This window comes from Scyliorhinus torazame, chromosome 4 (assembly GCF_047496885.1).
Source record: "Scyliorhinus torazame isolate Kashiwa2021f chromosome 4, sScyTor2.1, whole genome shotgun sequence".
Lineage (NCBI taxonomy): Eukaryota > Metazoa > Chordata > Chondrichthyes > Carcharhiniformes > Scyliorhinidae > Scyliorhinus > Scyliorhinus torazame.
In genome coordinates this window covers 302,639,868-302,649,867 of record NC_092710.1, presented here as the reverse complement: position 1 = coordinate 302,649,867, position 10,000 = coordinate 302,639,868, and the positions used below count along the sequence as shown (strand labels likewise).

Genomic DNA, 10,000 nt, shown 5'->3' with positions numbered 1-10,000 from the left:
TTTCTTCTCCACCTCCCCAAGGAAAACTGCAAGCCCCGCCCACCTCACACCAGCCTGCCGCCTGCACGCTGCTGCCTTTCCACATTGCAACGCTGCGCACTTCTCTCAGCACAGCCAGCACAAGGGTCAGGCAGGCAATGCAAGCCAGCTCTCTCTTCCTTCGCTTTCCACACCAGCCCCAATGCCACAACTTGCATTCATGCGGCGCCTTCAGGCTAGGAGAGAGAACGTCCTGCCGACACACTGGCTTGCGGCCACACGGGCCAGCTGGCGGGCCCATCAAAGTGCAGCACGCCAAGGCACACAACCGTGCTGCGTTGCAAAGGCCCGGCAAAGCTGCAGCAGCTGAATGGCCCGACCAAGCCGCCTGCCTGAGTTGAGCCCGCAGGCAAGTGTTGGGAGGAATGGCGAGGACGCAGAGAGCAGCAAAAGGTTGGCCTGCCTCTGGTGTGGAGAGTGCTTGGCGTGAGCAGTCACTGCTGGCCGCAAAAGCCTACTGCACCTGGTATTCCCAGGCGGTCTCCCATCCAAGTACTAACCAGGCCTGAGTCTGCTTAGCTTCCGAGATCAGACGAGATCGGGCGTTTTCAGACTAGTATGGCCGTAGGCATCTGCAGCACCGTCTTCTCGCCTATTCAAGCTGGCCACCCTAGCACCCTCGCCACTTCTTCTTTCCGGTTGTTTTCAATTTTTTCTCTCTCTTTTTCTACTTCTACTTCTACTTCTCCTCCTCTTTCTCTCCTTCTCCTGCTAATTCTAGCCTATATGCCTGATACTCGCTCCCCTTCATGCCATCCCCACCGAGCTCTCTTTTTTCTTCTCCACCTCCTCAAGGAAAACTGCAAGCCCCGCCTACCTCACACCAGCCTGCCGCCTGCACGCTGCTGCCTTTCCACATTGCAACGCTGCGCACTTCTCTCAGCACAGCCAGCACAAGGGTCAGGCAGGCAATGCAAGCCAGCTCTCTCTTCCTTCGCTTTCCACACCAGCCCCAATGCCACAACTTGCATTCATGCGGCGCCTTCAGGCTAGGAGAGAGAACGTCCTGCCGACACACTGGCTTGCGGCCACACGGGCCAGCTGGCGTGCCCATCAAAGTGCAGCACGCCAAGGCACACAACCGTGCTGCGTTGCAAAGGCCCGGCAAAGCTGCAGCAGCTGAATGGCCCGACCAAGCCGCCTGCCTGAGTTGAGCCCGCAGGCAAGTGTTGGGAGGAATGGCGAGGACGCAGAGAGCAGCAAAAGGTTGGCCTGCCTCTGGTGTGGAGAGTGCTTGGCGTGAGCAGTCACTGCTGGCCGCAAAAGCCTACTGCACCTGGTATTCCCAGGCGGTCTCCCATCCAAGTACTAACCAGGCCTGAGTCTGCTTAGCTTCCGAGATCAGACGAGATCGGGCGTTTTCAGACTAGTATGGCCGTAGGCATCTGCAGCACCGTCTTCTCGCCTATTCAAGCTGGCCACCCTAGCACCCTCGCCACTTCTTCTTTCCGGTTGTTTTCAATTTTTTCTCTCTCTTTTTCTACTTCTACTTCTACTTCTCCTCCTCTTTCTCTCCTTCTCCTGCTAATTCTAGCCTATATGCCTGATACTCGCTCCCCTTCATGCCGTCCCCACCTAGCTCTCTTTTTTCTTCTCCACCTCCCCAAGGAAAACTGCAAGCCCCGCCCACCTCACACCAGCCTGCCGCCTGCACGCTGCTGCCTTTCCACATTGCAACGCTGCGCACTTCTCTCAGCACAGCCAGCACAAGGGTCAGGCAGGCAATGCAAGCCAGCTCTCTCTTCCTTCGCTTTCCACACCAGCCCCAATGCCACAACTTGCATTCATGCGGCGCCTTCAGGCTAGGAGAGAGAACGTCCTGCCGACACACTGGCTTGCGGCCACACGGGCCAGCTGGCGTGCCCATCAAAGTGCAGCACGCCAAGGCACACAACCGTGCTGCGTTGCAAAGGCCCGGCAAAGCTGCAGCAGCTGAATGGCCCGACCAAGCCGCCTGCCTGAGTTGAGCCCGCAGGCAAGTGTTGGGAGGAATGGCGAGGACGCAGAGAGCAGCAAAAGGTTGGCCTGCCTCTGGTGTGGAGAGTGCTTGGCGTGAGCAGTCACTGCTGGCCGCAAAAGCCTACTGCACCTGGTATTTCCAGGCGGTCTCCCATCCAAGTACTAACCAGGCCTGAGTCTGCTTAGCTTCCGAGATCAGACGAGATCGGGCGTTTTCAGACTAGTATGGCCGTAGGCATCTGCAGCACCGTCTTCTCGCCTATTCAAGCTGGCCACCCTAGCACCCTCGCCACTTCTTCTTTCCGGTTGTTTTCAATTTTTTCTCTCTCTTTTTCTACTTCTACTTCTACTTCTCCTCCTCTTTCTCTCCTTCTCCTGCTAATTCTAGCCTATATGCCTGATACTCGCTCCCCTTCATGCCATCCCCACCGAGCTCTCTTTTTTCTTCTCCACCTCCTCAAGGAAAACTGCAAGCCCCGCCTACCTCACACCAGCCTGCCGCCTGCACGCTGCTGCCTTTCCACATTGCAACGCTGCGCACTTCTCTCAGCACAGCCAGCACAAGGGTCAGGCAGGCAATGCAAGCCAGCTCTCTCTTCCTTCGCTTTCCACACCAGCCCCAATGCCACAACTTGCATTCATGCGGCGCCTTCAGGCTAGGAGAGAGAACGTCCTGCCGACACACTGGCTTGCGGCCACACGGGCCAGCTGGCGTGCCCATCAAAGTGCAGCACGCCAAGGCACACAACCGTGCTGCGTTGCAAAGGCCCGGCAAAGCTGCAGCAGCTGAATGGCCCGACCAAGCCGCCTGCCTGAGTTGAGCCCGCAGGCAAGTGTTGGGAGGAATGGCGAGGACGCAGAGAGCAGCAAAAGGTTGGCCTGCCTCTGGTGTGGAGAGTGCTTGGCGTGAGCAGTCACTGCTGGCCGCAAAAGCCTACTGCACCTGGTATTCCCAGGCGGTCTCCCATCCAAGTACTAACCAGGCCTGAGTCTGCTTAGCTTCCGAGATCAGACGAGATCGGGCGTTTTCAGACTAGTATGGCCGTAGGCATCTGCAGCACCGTCTTCTCGCCTATTCAAGCTGGCCACCCTAGCACCCTCGCCACTTCTTCTTTCCGGTTGTTTTCAATTTTTTCTCTCTCTTTTTCTACTTCTACTTCTACTTCTCCTCCTCTTTCTCTCCTTCTCCTGCTAATTCTAGCCTATATGCCTGATACTCGCTCCCCTTCATGCCATCCCCACCGAGCTCTCTTTTTTCTTCTCCACCTCCTCAAGGAAAACTGCAAGCCCCGCCTACCTCACACCAGCCTGCCGCCTGCACGCTGCTGCCTTTCCACATTGCAACGCTGCGCACTTCTCTCAGCACAGCCAGCACAAGGGTCAGGCAGGCAATGCAAGCCAGCTCTCTCTTCCTTCGCTTTCCACACCAGCCCCAATGCCACAACTTGCATTCATGCGGCGCCTTCAGGCTAGGAGAGAGAACGTCCTGCCGACACACTGGCTTGCGGCCACACGGGCCAGCTGGCGTGCCCATCAAAGTGCAGCACGCCAAGGCACACAACCGTGCTGCGTTGCAAAGGCCCGGCAAAGCTGCAGCAGCTGAATGGCCCGACCAAGCCGCCTGCCTGAGTTGAGCCCGCAGGCAAGTGTTGGGAGGAATGGCGAGGACGCAGAGAGCAGCAAAAGGTTGGCCTGCCTCTGGTGTGGAGAGTGCTTGGCGTGAGCAGTCACTGCTGGCCGCAAAAGACTACTGCACCTGGTATTCCCAGGCGGTCTCCCATCCAAGTACTAACCAGGCCTGAGTCTGCTTAGCTTCCGAGATCAGACGAGATCGGGCGTTTTCAGACTAGTATGGCCGTAGGCATCTGCAGCACCGTCTTCTCGCCTATTCAAGCTGGCCACCCTAGCACCCTCGCCACTTCTTCTTTCCGGTTGTTTTCAATTTTTTCTCTCTCTTTTTCTACTTCTACTTCTACTTCTCCTCCTCTTTCTCTCCTTCTCCTGCTAATTCTAGCCTATATGCCTGATACTCGCTCCCCTTCATGCCATCCCCACCGAGCTCTCTTTTTTCTTCTCCACCTCCTCAAGGAAAACTGCAAGCCCCGCCTACCTCACACCAGCCTGCCGCCTGCACGCTGCTGCCTTTCCACATTGCAACGCTGCGCACTTCTCTCAGCACAGCCAGCACAAGGGTCAGGCAGGCAATGCAAGCCAGCTCTCTCTTCCTTCGCTTTCCACACCAGCCCCAATGCCACAACTTGCATTCATGCGGCGCCTTCAGGCTAGGAGAGAGAACGTCCTGCCGACACACTGGCTTGCGGCCACACGGGCCAGCTGGCGTGCCCATCAAAGTGCAGCACGCCAAGGCACACAACCGTGCTGCGTTGCAAAGGCCCGGCAAAGCTGCAGCAGCTGAATGGCCCGACCAAGCCGCCTGCCTGAGTTGAGCCCGCAGGCAAGTGTTGGGAGGAATGGCGAGGACGCAGAGAGCAGCAAAAGGTTGGCCTGCCTCTGGTGTGGAGAGTGCTTGGCGTGAGCAGTCACTGCTGGCCGCAAAAGCCTACTGCACCTGGTATTCCCAGGCGGTCTCCCATCCAAGTACTAACCAGGCCTGAGTCTGCTTAGCTTCCGAGATCAGACGAGATCGGGCGTTTTCAGACTAGTATGGCCGTAGGCATCTGCAGCACCGTCTTCTCGCCTATTCAAGCTGGCCACCCTAGCACCCTCGCCACTTCTTCTTTCCGGTTGTTTTCAATTTTTTCTCTCTCTTTTTCTACTTCTACTTCTACTTCTCCTCCTCTTTCTCTCCTTCTCCTGCTAATTCTAGCCTATATGCCTGATACTCGCTCCCCTTCATGCCGTCCCCACCTAGCTCTCTTTTTTCTTCTCCACCTCCCCAAGGAAAACTGCAAGCCCCGCCCACCTCACACCAGCCTGCCGCCTGCACGCTGCTGCCTTTCCACATTGCAACGCTGCGCACTTCTCTCAGCACAGCCAGCACAAGGGTCAGGCAGGCAATGCAAGCCAGCTCTCTCTTCCTTCGCTTTCCACACCAGCCCCAATGCCACAACTTGCATTCATGCGGCGCCTTCAGGCTAGGAGAACGTCCTGCCGACACACTGGCTTGCGGCCACACGGGCCAGCTGGCGGGCCCATCAAAGTGCAGCATGCCAAGGCACCCAACCGTGCTGCGTTGCAAAGGCCCGGCAAAGCTGCAGCAGCTGAATGGCCCGACCAAGCCGCCTGCCTGAGTTGAGCCCGCAGGCAAGTGTTGGGAGGAATGGCGAGGACGCAGAGAGCAGCAAAAGGTTGGCCTGCCTCTGGTGTGGAGAGTGCTTGGCGTGAGCAGTCACTGCTGGCCGCAAAAGCCTACTGCACCTGGTATTCCCAGGCGGTCTCCCATCCAAGTACTAACCAGGCCTGAGTCTGCTTAGCTTCCGAGATCAGACGAGATCGGGCGTTTTCAGACTAGTATGGCCGTAGGCATCTGCAGCACCGTCTTCTCGCCTATTCAAGCTGGCCACCCTAGCACCCTCGCCACTTCTTCTTTCCGGTTGTTTTCAATTTTTTCTCTCTCTTTTTCTACTTCTACTTCTACTTCTCCTCCTCTTTCTCTCCTTCTCCTGCTAATTCTAGCCTATATGCCTGATACTCGCTCCCCTTCATGCCATCCCCACCGAGCTCTCTTTTTTCTTCTCCACCTCCTCAAGGAAAACTGCAAGCCCCGCCTACCTCACACCAGCCTGCCGCCTGCACGCTGCTGCCTTTCCACATTGCAACGCTGCGCACTTCTCTCAGCACAGCCAGCACAAGGGTCAGGCAGGCAATGCAAGCCAGCTCTCTCTTCCTTCGCTTTCCACACCAGCCCCAATGCCACAACTTGCATTCATGCGGCGCCTTCAGGCTAGGAGAGAGAACGTCCTGCCGACACACTGGCTTGCGGCCACACGGGCCAGCTGGCGTGCCCATCAAAGTGCAGCACGCCAAGGCACACAACCGTGCTGCGTTGCAAAGGCCCGGCAAAGCTGCAGCAGCTGAATGGCCCGACCAAGCCGCCTGCCTGAGTTGAGCCCGCAGGCAAGTGTTGGGAGGAATGGCGAGGACGCAGAGAGCAGCAAAAGGTTGGCCTGCCTCTGGTGTGGAGAGTGCTTGGCGTGAGCAGTCACTGCTGGCCGCAAAAGCCTACTGCACCTGGTATTCCCAGGCGGTCTCCCATCCAAGTACTAACCAGGCCTGAGTCTGCTTAGCTTCCGAGATCAGACGAGATTGGGCGTTTTCAGACTAGTATGGCCGTAGGCATCTGCAGCACCGTCTTCTCGCCTATTCAAGCTGGCCACCCTAGCACCCTCGCCACTTCTTCTTTCCGGTTGTTTTCAATTTTTTCTCTCTCTTTTTCTACTTCTACTTCTACTTCTCCTCCTCTTTCTCTCCTTCTCCTGCTAATTCTAGCCTATATGCCTGATACTCGCTCCCCTTCATGCCGTCCCCACCTAGCTCTCTTTTTTCTTCTCCACCTCCCCAAGGAAAACTGCAAGCCCCGCCCACCTCACACCAGCCTGCCGCCTGCACGCTGCTGCCTTTCCACATTGCAACGCTGCGCACTTCTCTCAGCACAGCCAGCACAAGGGTCAGGCAGGCAATGCAAGCCAGCTCTCTCTTCCTTCGCTTTCCACACCAGCCCCAATGCCACAACTTGCATTCATGCGGCGCCTTCAGGCTAGGAGAACGTCCTGCCGACACACTGGCTTGCGGCCACACGGGCCAGCTGGCGGGCCCATCAAAGTGCAGCACGCCAAGGCACCCAACCGTGCTGCGTTGCAAAGGCCCGGCAAAGCTGCAGCAGCTGAATGGCCCGACCAAGCCGCCTGCCTGAGTTGAGCCCGCAGGCAAGTGTTGGGAGGAATGGCGAGGACGCAGAGAGCAGCAAAAGGTTGGCCTGCCTCTGGTGTGGAGAGTGCTTGGCGTGAGCAGTCACTGCTGGCCGCAAAAGCCTACTGCACCTGGTATTCCCAGGCGGTCTCCCATCCAAGTACTAACCAGGCCTGAGTTTGCTTAGCTTCCGAGATCAGACGAGATCGGGCGTTTTCAGACTAGTATGGCCGTAGGCATCTGCAGCACCGTCTTCTCGCCTATTCAAGCTGGCCACCCTAGCACCCTCGCCACTTCTTCTTTCCGGTTGTTTTCAATTTTTTCTCTCTCTTTTTCTACTTCTACTTCTACTTCTCCTCCTCTTTCTCTCCTTCTCCTGCTAATTCTAGCCTATATGCCTGATACTCGCTCCCCTTCATGCCATCCCCACCGAGCTCTCTTTTTTCTTCTCCACCTCCTCAAGGAAAACTGCAAGCCCCGCCTACCTCACACCAGCCTGCCGCCTGCACGCTGCTGCCTTTCCACATTGCAACGCTGCGCACTTCTCTCAGCACAGCCAGCACAAGGGTCAGGCAGGCAATGCAAGCCAGCTCTCTCTTCCTTCGCTTTCCACACCAGCCCCAATGCCACAACTTGCATTCATGCGGCGCCTTCAGGCTAGGAGAGAGAACGTCCTGCCGACACACTGGCTTGCGGCCACACGGGCCAGCTGGCGTGCCCATCAAAGTGCAGCACGCCAAGGCACACAACCGTGCTGCGTTGCAAAGGCCCGGCAAAGCTGCAGCAGCTGAATGGCCCGACCAAGCCGCCTGCCTGAGTTGAGCCCGCAGGCAAGTGTTGGGAGGAATGGCGAGGACGCAGAGAGCAGCAAAAGGTTGGCCTGCCTCTGGTGTGGAGAGTGCTTGGCGTGAGCAGTCACTGCTGGCCGCAAAAGCCTACTGCACCTGGTATTCCCAGGCGGTCTCCCATCCAAGTACTAACCAGGCCTGAGTCTGCTTAGCTTACGAGATCAGACGAGATCGGGCGTTTTCAGACTAGTATGGCCGTAGGCATCTGCAGCACCGTCTTCTCGCCTATTCAAGCTGGCCACCCTAGCACCCTCGCCACTTCTTCTTTCCGGTTGTTTTCAATTTTTTCTCTCTCTTTTTCTACTTCTACTTCTACTTCTCCTCCTCTTTCTCTCCTTCTCCTGCTAATTCTAGCCTATATGCCTGATACTCGCTCCCCTTCATGCCATCCCCACCGAGCTCTCTTTTTTCTTCTCCACCTCCTCAAGGAAAACTGCAAGCCCCGCCTACCTCACACCAGCCTGCCGCCTGCACGCTGCTGCCTTTCCACATTGCAACGCTGCGCACTTCTCTCAGCACAGCCAGCACAAGGGTCAGGCAGGCAATGCAAGCCAGCTCTCTCTTCCTTCGCTTTCCACACCAGCCCCAATGCCACAACTTGCATTCATGCGGCGCCTTCAGGCTAGGAGAGAGAACGTCCTGCCGACACACTGGCTTGCGGCCACACGGGCCAGCTGGCGTGCCCATCAAAGTGCAGCACGCCAAGGCACACAACCGTGCTGCGTTGCAAAGGCCCGGCAAAGCTGCAGCAGCTGAATGGCCCGACCAAGCCGCCTGCCTGAGTTGAGCCCGCAGGCAAGTGTTGGGAGGAATGGCGAGGACGCAGAGAGCAGCAAAAGGTTGGCCTGCCTCTGGTGTGGAGAGTGCTTGGCGTGAGCAGTCACTGCTGGCCGCAAAAGCCTACTGCACCTGGTATTCCCAGGCGGTCTCCCATCCAAGTACTAACCAGGCCTGAGTCTGCTTAGCTTCCGAGATCAGACGAGATCGGGCGTTTTCACACTAGTATGGCCGTAGGCATCTGCAGCACCGTCTTCTCGCCTATTCAAGCTGGCCACCCTAGCACCCTCGCCACTTCTTCTTTCCGGTTGTTTTCAATTTTTTCTCTCTCTTTTTCTACTTCTACTTCTACTTCTCCTCCTCTTTCTCTCCTTCTCCTGCTAATTCTAGCCTATATGCCTGATACTCGCTCCCCTTCATGCCGTCCCCACCTAGCTCTCTTTTTTCTTCTCCACCTCCCCAAGGAAAACTGCAAGCCCCGCCCACCTCACACCAGCCTGCCGCCTGCACGCTGCTGCCTTTCCACATTGCAACGCTGCGCACTTCTCTCAGCACAGCCAGCACAAGGGTCAGGCAGGCAATGCAAGCCAGCTCTCTCTTCCTTCGCTTTCCACACCAGCCCCAATGCCACAACTTGCATTCATGCGGCGCCTTCAGGCTAGGAGAACGTCCTGCCGACACACTGGCTTGCGGCCACACGGGCCAGCTGGCGGGCCCATCAAAGTGCAGCACGCCAAGGCACCCAACCGTGCTGCGTTGCAAAGGCCCGGCAAAGCTGCAGCAGCTGAATGGCCCGACCAAGCCGCCTGCCTGAGTTGAGCCCGCAGGCAAGTGTTGGGAGGAATGGCGAGGACGCAGAGAGCAGCAAAAGGTTGGCCTGCCTCTGGTGTGGAGAGTGCTTGGCGTGAGCAGTCTCTGCTGGCCGCAAAAGCCTACTGCACCTGGTATTCCCAGGCGGTCTCCCATCCAAGTACTAACCAGGCCTGAGTCTGCTTAGCTTCCGAGATCAGACGAGATCGGGCGTTTTCAGACTAGTATGGCCGTAGGCATCTGCAGCACCGTCTTCTCGCCTATTCAAGTTGGCCACCCTAGCACCCTCGCCACTTCTTCTTTCCGGTTGTTTTCAATTTTTTCTCTCTCTTTTTCTACTTCTACTTCTACTTCTCCTCCTCTTTCTCTCCTTCTCCTGCTAATTCTAGCCTATATGCCTGATACTCGCTCCCCTTCATGCCGTCCCCACCTAGCTCTCTTTTTTCTTCTCCACCTCCCCAAGGAAAACTGCAAGCCCCGCCCACCTCACACCAGCCTGCCGCCTGCACGCTGCTGCCTTTCCACATTGCAACGCTGCGCACTTCTCTCAGCACAGCCAGCACAAGGGTCAGGCAGGCAATGCAAGCCAGCTCTCTCTTCCTTCGCTTTCCACACCAGCCCCAATGCCACAACTTGCATTCATGCGGCGCCTTCAGGCTAGGAGAGAGAACGTCCTGCCGACACACTGGCTTGCGGCC

The 10,000-nt window shown here is 57.1% G+C and overlaps 12 non-coding genes across 12 annotated transcripts; all 12 read right to left on the bottom strand.

The window, feature by feature from the left end:
* Positions 1-490: 490 nt before the first annotated feature.
* On the bottom strand, positions 491-609 carry LOC140414506 (5S ribosomal RNA). The gene has a single exon (XR_011943641.1). It is a non-coding gene; the product is annotated as a 5S ribosomal RNA (ribosomal RNA).
* Positions 610-1,303: 694 nt separating this feature from the next.
* Positions 1,304-1,422, bottom strand: LOC140414495 (5S ribosomal RNA). Its single transcript, XR_011943628.1, has one exon. It is a non-coding gene; the product is annotated as a 5S ribosomal RNA (ribosomal RNA).
* Positions 1,423-2,116: 694 nt separating this feature from the next.
* Positions 2,117-2,235, bottom strand: LOC140414035 (5S ribosomal RNA). Its single transcript, XR_011943182.1, has one exon. It is a non-coding gene; the product is annotated as a 5S ribosomal RNA (ribosomal RNA).
* A 694-nt stretch (positions 2,236-2,929) lies between these two features.
* LOC140414483 (5S ribosomal RNA) lies at positions 2,930-3,048 on the bottom strand. Its single transcript, XR_011943615.1, has one exon. It is a non-coding gene; the product is annotated as a 5S ribosomal RNA (ribosomal RNA).
* A 694-nt stretch (positions 3,049-3,742) lies between these two features.
* Positions 3,743-3,861, bottom strand: LOC140413486 (5S ribosomal RNA). Its single transcript, XR_011942654.1, has one exon. It is a non-coding gene; the product is annotated as a 5S ribosomal RNA (ribosomal RNA).
* Positions 3,862-4,555: 694 nt separating this feature from the next.
* Positions 4,556-4,674, bottom strand: LOC140414471 (5S ribosomal RNA). The gene has a single exon (XR_011943604.1). It is a non-coding gene; the product is annotated as a 5S ribosomal RNA (ribosomal RNA).
* Positions 4,675-5,364: 690 nt separating this feature from the next.
* On the bottom strand, positions 5,365-5,483 carry LOC140414460 (5S ribosomal RNA). The gene has a single exon (XR_011943593.1). It is a non-coding gene; the product is annotated as a 5S ribosomal RNA (ribosomal RNA).
* A 694-nt stretch (positions 5,484-6,177) lies between these two features.
* Positions 6,178-6,296, bottom strand: LOC140414573 (5S ribosomal RNA). The gene has a single exon (XR_011943711.1). It is a non-coding gene; the product is annotated as a 5S ribosomal RNA (ribosomal RNA).
* A 690-nt stretch (positions 6,297-6,986) lies between these two features.
* LOC140413969 (5S ribosomal RNA) lies at positions 6,987-7,105 on the bottom strand. The gene has a single exon (XR_011943117.1). It is a non-coding gene; the product is annotated as a 5S ribosomal RNA (ribosomal RNA).
* A 694-nt stretch (positions 7,106-7,799) lies between these two features.
* On the bottom strand, positions 7,800-7,918 carry LOC140414408 (5S ribosomal RNA). Its single transcript, XR_011943543.1, has one exon. It is a non-coding gene; the product is annotated as a 5S ribosomal RNA (ribosomal RNA).
* A 694-nt stretch (positions 7,919-8,612) lies between these two features.
* LOC140414132 (5S ribosomal RNA) lies at positions 8,613-8,731 on the bottom strand. Its single transcript, XR_011943278.1, has one exon. It is a non-coding gene; the product is annotated as a 5S ribosomal RNA (ribosomal RNA).
* Positions 8,732-9,421: 690 nt separating this feature from the next.
* Positions 9,422-9,540, bottom strand: LOC140414449 (5S ribosomal RNA). The gene has a single exon (XR_011943582.1). It is a non-coding gene; the product is annotated as a 5S ribosomal RNA (ribosomal RNA).
* Between the last annotated feature and the right edge of the window lie 460 nt (positions 9,541-10,000).